Here is an 8035-nt window from a genome sequence, read left to right on the forward strand (position 1 = left end):
TGTCTTTCTGGCCCATCTCAGCAGAACTGAATGAGCCCAGCATGGTTCTAACGAAGCTGTCAGTGCTGCTGTTTCTGCTGTTAGGCCTGTTGGTGACTGGCAGTGTAAGTTTTCATGGCTGACTGTTGTTTAATTGTTTTTTATTATTTTGGTTTGGTTTGGTTTTTGTGTGAGCCTACTCTGCATGGATCACTGAAATGTGCCAGCCATGTTTCTNATATGCAACAAGGAGTCAATGTGTCCCTGTAATCTGTCACCGCGTGTGACCTTGAGAATCTACATTAGTTCTTATATTTTACAGAATGTGTTGAATAACTATGTATAAAAATAACTTCTGAAAGAATGGTTAAGTAGAAGCTAGCAGAAATAAAAAACTTTAGTATCAAAGATCTTTATTATTAAAACATAGGCTACCTTGTGAGTATTTAATAACTGTATTGCACAAAAATGTTTCCATACAGAACCCAGGATTTTGTTAGGATTTTTTTTTAAGTCCCAAGGCACTATTCATCATGATGAAATTTCAATTACATAGTTGTTGAAAATAAAAAGGACTGAGCCATCATGTGAGAAGGCTGTGGGATACCCTCAGGAGTTCACTGTTCCTACTACACACCTCTCACTGTGGGAGCCAGTGTCTGCGTCTTGCCTGCTGTCCTTTGGTTTGACCTTGTTCACCACTACTGAAAAGAAATAATCTATCAGGCCTCTGTGTATTACTTTTCTTCTTCTCTTCATATAAGGCGGGAAATAGGAAAATACTGACCACCCAAGTTCCACTGCAATACCTTCCCGCCGTCAGTTCAGCGTCTGTTTGTCTAAAAATGTATGTGTGTGTCTTAATGCAATCAGAAATATATTTCATTTGATCCCATTAAAAGTTATGTCAGTTACATGCTTCATCCAAATTTGGTAATACATTTTTGCTTCTTAGTCGTCCACTGTCAAATAAATAAACGTCAGCTGTCTACTGTGTTAATAGCTGAAAAAAAAAAAAAGAACCTACTTGATTAGACAGTCTTCCATTAAACATGTTTATAAAAAAACAATATGTATGACATCGATTTACCTGAAGAGTACTATGAAAAAGGTTCTAGTGAGCTGAATCAAGAAATGAAATTAGGACAATTATGTGAGCTGTATTAATATAACCAATTATATAGATGTCTCAAAAGCCAAGTGAAATGTAGCAAAATATATGAGATAAACCCAAAATTTAAAATAACAGATTAAGAAATTAGTAGACATAATGTTATTTTAGAAATGAGCAACCCATATACATTGACAATAAATATATTCTCTTAAAATTGAGAGGCCCCTTGGTATTGCAAACTTTTTATGCCCCAGTACAGAGTAACGCCAGGGCCAAGAAGTGAGAGTGGGTGGGTAGGGGAGCAGGGCGGGGGAAGGGTATAGGGAACTTTGGGATAGCATTTGAAATATAAATAAAGAAAATATCTAAAAAATAAATATTGACTACAACATTTCTTGAATTTCCAGTTGATATATATGTGTGTGTGTCAATATATACATATATTGCACTAAATGTAATTGTTATATATATGTGAATGTACATATATGACATATATGTTATAATGCATACATGTGACAATTATACAAGTATACATATGTATATGACAATTACATTTACTGCAATATATATAGTTTGCATAGTATATGTATACATGTGTATTTACATGACAATTACATTTAGTGCAAAATACAAAAGAAATTAGAGATAGTCTAGTTTCCAAAGGAAATCTCTAACTAAATATGAACACAAAATTAGCCAATAAATTGCACATATTAAATAAATATTCAAGCATTACGGATGCTATGTAAAGTCAGTAAAATTTTCAGTTAACCTTTTACTTGTAAAAGTCCCTTTTCCTACAATAATTTCAGGTCACTGAGGTATTGGCATGGCAGTGATGTGAAATGTAATCATTTTAGTGAAAACCATATGTAAAGGACCTTAGTTTTTTTTTTTTTTTTTTTTTTTTTTTTTTTTTTTTTTTTTTTTTTTTTTTTTTTTTTTTTTGAGACAGGGTTTCTCTGGGTAGTCCTGGCTGTCCTGGAGCTCACTCTGTAGACCAGGCTGGCCTTGAACTCAGAAATCCGCCTGCCTCTGCCTCCCAAGTGCTGGGATTAAAGGCGTGCGCCACCATTGCCCGGCTAGTTTTTTTTTTTAAACAGAATACATTCTGTAAAAAATTCAATATCATTGTTTTTATATTTGAAGGTACCTAACTCTCTAAACCACTCTGCTTTCAGTCCCCAATTGCAAAATATATTCAAAGTAAACAGCTAATACTTTATATTGTGATGCACAACAGTGAACATATTAGAAAATATTAAATTGGAAGGTGGGGATTTTTAGAAGAAAATTTTGCAAGATTCAGAGAGTTTGTATAATATGAGTGTTTGGTGGCAGGAAAGGTAATGGAAAAATGCTATAATAATTACCTCAAAAATAAAGCAAGAAAAGGAAATAAGGAGAATTATATAGTTGTTTTCCTTTAAAAATCTCACACCCTTAGATATTAAATTTTGAAGTTGAACATTTTGCTATATTTCAACAAATTTATTAGCTCACAGAAGTCATGAAAACATCTAAATGACACCTGTGTTCCCCAAGCATAGTGTTGCATGCTTAGAATTCCTGTACTTTGGAGGAAAAGGGAGAGGCAGAGAGGCAGAGAGGCAGAGAGGCAGAGAGGCAGAGAGGCAGAGAGGCAGAGGCAGGGGAATTGACATAACTTGTGTTTGTGTTTGTATTTGTAAGCATGTTTCTGGCCAGCAAGCATTACATTCTGAAGCTTTGTGTCCAATACAATATAGCAATGTTAATGATAGAATGTCTTGCTCTTAAAACAGGATCTGAACAAGATAACCAAAGACCTTGCTTGCTCATCCTAGAAGGGAATATCTATTGCTGCAACCTGTCTTGCTCAGAAAAGAACTTCAGGAAAGAGAAACCGAAGGAGGGAAACATGCTGTCTGCCTAAGTCCCCTCATCTCATGTCTATAAAAAGCGACAGCCATCTTTTTTTCTCTAGCAGACTCTTCATTTCTCTCAAGATAGAGGCTGCCCCTCACTGTGTGAGCCAACACAGTCCTGACTGTTGAAGGTCAGGTTCCAGTCTCTTTCTCCCTCCTGTTGCTTTAAGCTGCCTCAGAAATATGATATTAATAATATTAATTATAATTAATAACAGTATTATTTTCCCACAAAACGTGATAGAGGAAAACACCCTGTTTATTTTCCACTTATGTATATGCAACTTATCTTGGCAATTGTATCATGTCTGTAGAAACACTTTTAAAGAGTGTTTAAGGGAAGGAGATGGGGGAAGGGAGAGCAAGGTAGATGGGAAAAGGGCGGTAAGAAGGAGAGGAGGGAAGGGAAGCTGTGATCAGGATGTACAGTAAAAAAAGAAATTGACTATTGAAAAAAGAAATAAACAAAATCAGTGGACCACAAGAGTTATAGGCATTCAGGAATAGAACCATTAACCTTTATTATTTTAAGTTTCAGCCTGTGACACCATATACATAATATGCAATTGATGCGTGCACAGGCTAAGAGATTTGTGAGTATGAGAACTAATTTCAGCTTCGACACTGTGTTTTGAGATGAATACAGTAATTATCTCTAATTTGAAAATAGGCTAGCTGAGACACTGATATATTTAATGACTTGAAATATTTAATAGAGTTGATTGAACCAGGCTTCCAGCTAAGGGGTCTGTCCCCAGGATTCATTCCTTATACCTATAATTACATGGTATTTCACCATAAAATGTGATATTAGTCATAATGCTTTGGTAATCCCACTTCATCAAATTAAGAAACCTTTGGTTTTTAAAGGATGCTGTAATCATATTTAATCTTGAGAGGTATTTGTATCTGTCCCCATCTCTATATTTACTGAACTGATCATAAGTTCTCACCTCTATCTTATTAATGTGGTGAATCACAGGATTGATTTTCACCTATTGAACTAATTTTGCATCCTCAAGATAATTCCCATTTGGTCATAAAATATTTTTAGTGCTATGTAATTTTCCACTTAAAAAGTATTTTCTTGCAGATTTTGTATGAACTCTGGTGAGCAGCCTAGGTTTGTAGTTTCTAATGCCTTGATCAGATTTGGGTCTGAAGGTTATTCTGGTAATGTACTAGCCGGGAAGAAGCTGTCTGCATTCTAAAGGGTTTTTTTGTTGGGGTGACATCACTTAATCCTTGGATATCTGATTAATATAACAGTCAAAACATTGGAATTGATACTTTTATTAAAATTTTAATCATGAGTTTGATTTCATCTTAAAGGTATTAGCATGTAGGCTATATGTATAGTTTAATTATATATGATTCAATTACACAGAAAGGTTTTTCAACATGCAGACTCTGTGTATTAATTAAACAAATGGCATGTTCATTGTCTAATTTGAATCAATTTGATAAAACAGACAGATATAGAATACAGATTATATATGTATACATGCATATATAGTGGATACACACACACACACAATTCCTGTAGGACTCAAGATGCAATTTCATAGCAAAGAATCCTTGGTCAGTCATAGTTTGCTCTGGTGGAGAAGAATCTGTATCTATCTTTATTACTGCTTGTCTAACAGTGCTGTCAAAGCCTGGCCTGAGCCATGAGGACAGCTCATACCTACCATGGAAAAAAGAGGATCTCTGCTTTCCACGAAAAGAAGCTTTTCATTTGACTACTAGGCTTTTTCCATCGTTGTGTTACAGGATGTGTCCTGTTGACACTGAGATCAAGATCTGTGCACTTTGTGTTCACTCACATCAATACATTTACCTGTTCAATTATCAGGTTTTTCTTTAGATTTTCTCAATCTTTTGTCTTCAAGGTTGATTGGTCTTCCTGTGGATTACTATCTCCTTCAGTCTTTTCCTAAACACTTCCATAAGAGTCCTTGACCTCTGTATTTGTCAAGCTCTGGCAGATCCTCTCAGGAGACAGCTGTATCAGGCTCCTGTCAGCAAGTACTTCTTGGCATCCACAATAGTGTCTGGGTTTGGTGATTGTATATGGGACAGATCCCCAGGTGGGGCAGTCTCTGGAGGGCCTTTCCTTCAGTATCTGCTCCACACTTTGTCTCTGTATTTCCACCTGTGAGTATTTTGTTCCTCCTCCTAAGAAGGACTGAAGCATTCACACTTTGGTCTTCCTTCTTGAGCTTCATGTGGTTTGTGAATAGTATCTTGGGTATTCTGAAATTTTGGGCTAATATCCACTTATCAGTGAGTGCATGCCATGTGTGTTCTTTTGTGACTACGTTACTTCACTCAGGATGATATTTTCTAGTTCTATCCATTTGCCTAAAAATTTCATTAAGTCATTCTTTTTAATAGCTGAGTAGTACTTCATTGTGTAAATGTACCACATTTTCTGTATCCATTCATCTGTTGAGGGACATCTGGGTTCTTTCCAGCTTCTGGCTATTATAAATAAGGCTGCTATGAACATAGTAGAGCATGTGTCCTTGTTATATGTTGGAACATCTTTTGCGTATATGCCCAGGCATGGTATACTTGGGTCCTCAGGGAATACTATGTCCAATTTTCTGAGGAACTGCCAGACTCTCAGAGTCTGTGGATCTGAATGGTTGTACCAGCTTTCAATCCCGTCAGCAATGGAGGAGTGTTCCTCTTTCTCCACATCCTTGCCAGCATCTGCCATTACCTGAGATTTTAATCTTAGCCATTCGAATTGGTGTGAGATGGAATCTGAGAGTTGTTTTAATTTGCAATTTCTCTGATGACTAAAGATGTTGAACACTTCTTCAGGTGCTTCCCAGCCATATGATATTTCTCAATTGAAAATTCTTTGTTTAGCTCTCTACCCCATTTTTAATAGGATAATTTGATTTTCTGCAATCTAACTTCTAGAGTTCTTTTTGTATACTGGATATTAGCCCCCTATCAGATGTAAGATTGGTAAAGATCTTTTCCCGATCTGTTGGTTGCCATTTTGTCCTATTGACAGTGTTCTTTGCCTTACAGATGCTTTGCGATTTTATGAGGTCCCATTGGTCTATTGTTTATCTTAGAGTATGAGCCATTGGTGTTATGTTGAAGAATATTTCCTGTGGTCATGTGTTTGAGGCTCTTTCCCACTATCTCTTCTATTAGGTTCAGTGTCTCTGGTTTTATGTGGAGGTCATTGATCCACTTGGAATTGAACTTTGTACAAGGAGATAAGTGTGCATTGATTTGCATTCTTCTACATACTGACTACCAGTTGAACCAGCTCACAGTCAACCATTGGACTGATCATGGGATCCCCAACGGAGGAGTTAGAAAAAGGACTGAAGGAGCTGAAGGTGTTTGCAACCCCATAGGAAGAACAATATCAACCAATCAGATCCCCCAAAGCTCCCAGGGAATAAACCACCAACCAAAGAGTACATGAGGAGGAACCCATGGCTCCAGGTGCATATGTAGAAGAGAATGGCCTTGTTGGGCATCAGTGGGAGGAGAGGCTCTTAGTCCTATGGAGGTTCAAAGCCCCAATGTAGGGAAATGCTAGGGTGGGAAGGCAGGAGTGGCTGGGTGAACACCATCATAGAAGCAGGGGAAGGGGGATGGAATAGGGTGTTTCTGGTGTGTGTATGAGAACTATAACATTTGAAATGTAAATAAAGAAAATATCTAATAAAAATTTTTAAAAAGAACAAAAAAAAAAGAATCCTTGACCTCTGTCCAATGTTTGGCTCTGATTAACTGCATTTGTTTCATTCAGCTGCTGTTTGGAGCTTCTCAGAGAATAATTATGCTAGGCTCCTGTCTGCAAGCATAATGGAGCATCATTATAATGTCAGGAATTGGTACTTGCCCATGAGATGGATCTCAAGTTGGGCCTGTTATTGGTTGGCCATTCCTTCTGTGTTTGCTCCATCTTTTTTTTCCTGCATTTCTTTTAGACAGGACAAATTTTTGGTTGAAAGTTTTGTGGGTAGGTTGGTATCTCTATCCTCCACTGGGAGTCCTGCCTGACTATAGGAGGTAGTTTCTTCAGGTTCTATGTCCTCACTGTGAGGCATCTCAACTGAAGTTACCAACATTGACTTCTGGAAACCTCCCTCATTCCAAAAAGGTTCCAACTGTTCCCCTACCACTGGAAGGTGAAGATTTTCATTCATCCTCCTGGTCCTCTGGAGTCTCTTTCATGTCTCTGTATAAACATGATCCTGCCTCTTCATTCAACTCTCCGTTCTCAATCCCACCCAGTTCGTTCCAGTCCTCTGCCTCCTATGACTACTTTCTTCCACCTTTCTATGTGATATTCAAGCTTCCTCACTTAAGCTTTCCTTCTTGTTTAGCTTCTTTGGTTCTGTGAAGTGTAACATGGTACCTGTATTGATGACTAATATAAACGTATAAATGAGTATATACCATGCATGCCCTTTGGGGATTAGGTTACCTCACTCAGGATGATATCCTCAAGTATCATCCATTTGTCTGCAAAATTCATGATGTCTTTGATTTTTAATAGCTGGATATTACTCCATTCTGTAAATGAACCACATTTTCTATATCCATTCTTTGGTTGAGGGACAACCATGTTGTTTCCAGTTTGTGGCTATTACAATAAAGCTTTTATGAACATAGAAGACACATGTCAAGGTGGAATGGTGGAACATCTGTTGGGTATATGCCCAGGACTTTTACAACTGGATCTTATGGTAGAAATATTTCAACTTTTCTGAGAAATCTCCAATTGAATACCAAGGGGTAGTACAATTTAGTAATCTCACTAGCAATGGAAGAGTATAGCCCTTTATCCACATCCTCACCAGCATATACTGTTGCTTGAATTTTTTTTTATCTTAGCCATTCTGACTAGTATAAGGTGGTATTTCAGGATTTTGAATGTTAGTATCATTGTGATATTCATTCCCTTGTGATATTAAGGCTGTTAAGGATTCCCTTAAGGATATTAAGCTATTCTTTAAGTGCTTCTTGGCCATTCAAGATTTCTCTGTTGAGA

The sequence above is a fragment of the Mus caroli genome, chromosome 2 (assembly GCF_900094665.2).
Source record: "Mus caroli chromosome 2, CAROLI_EIJ_v1.1, whole genome shotgun sequence".
NCBI lineage: Eukaryota > Metazoa > Chordata > Mammalia > Rodentia > Muridae > Mus > Mus caroli.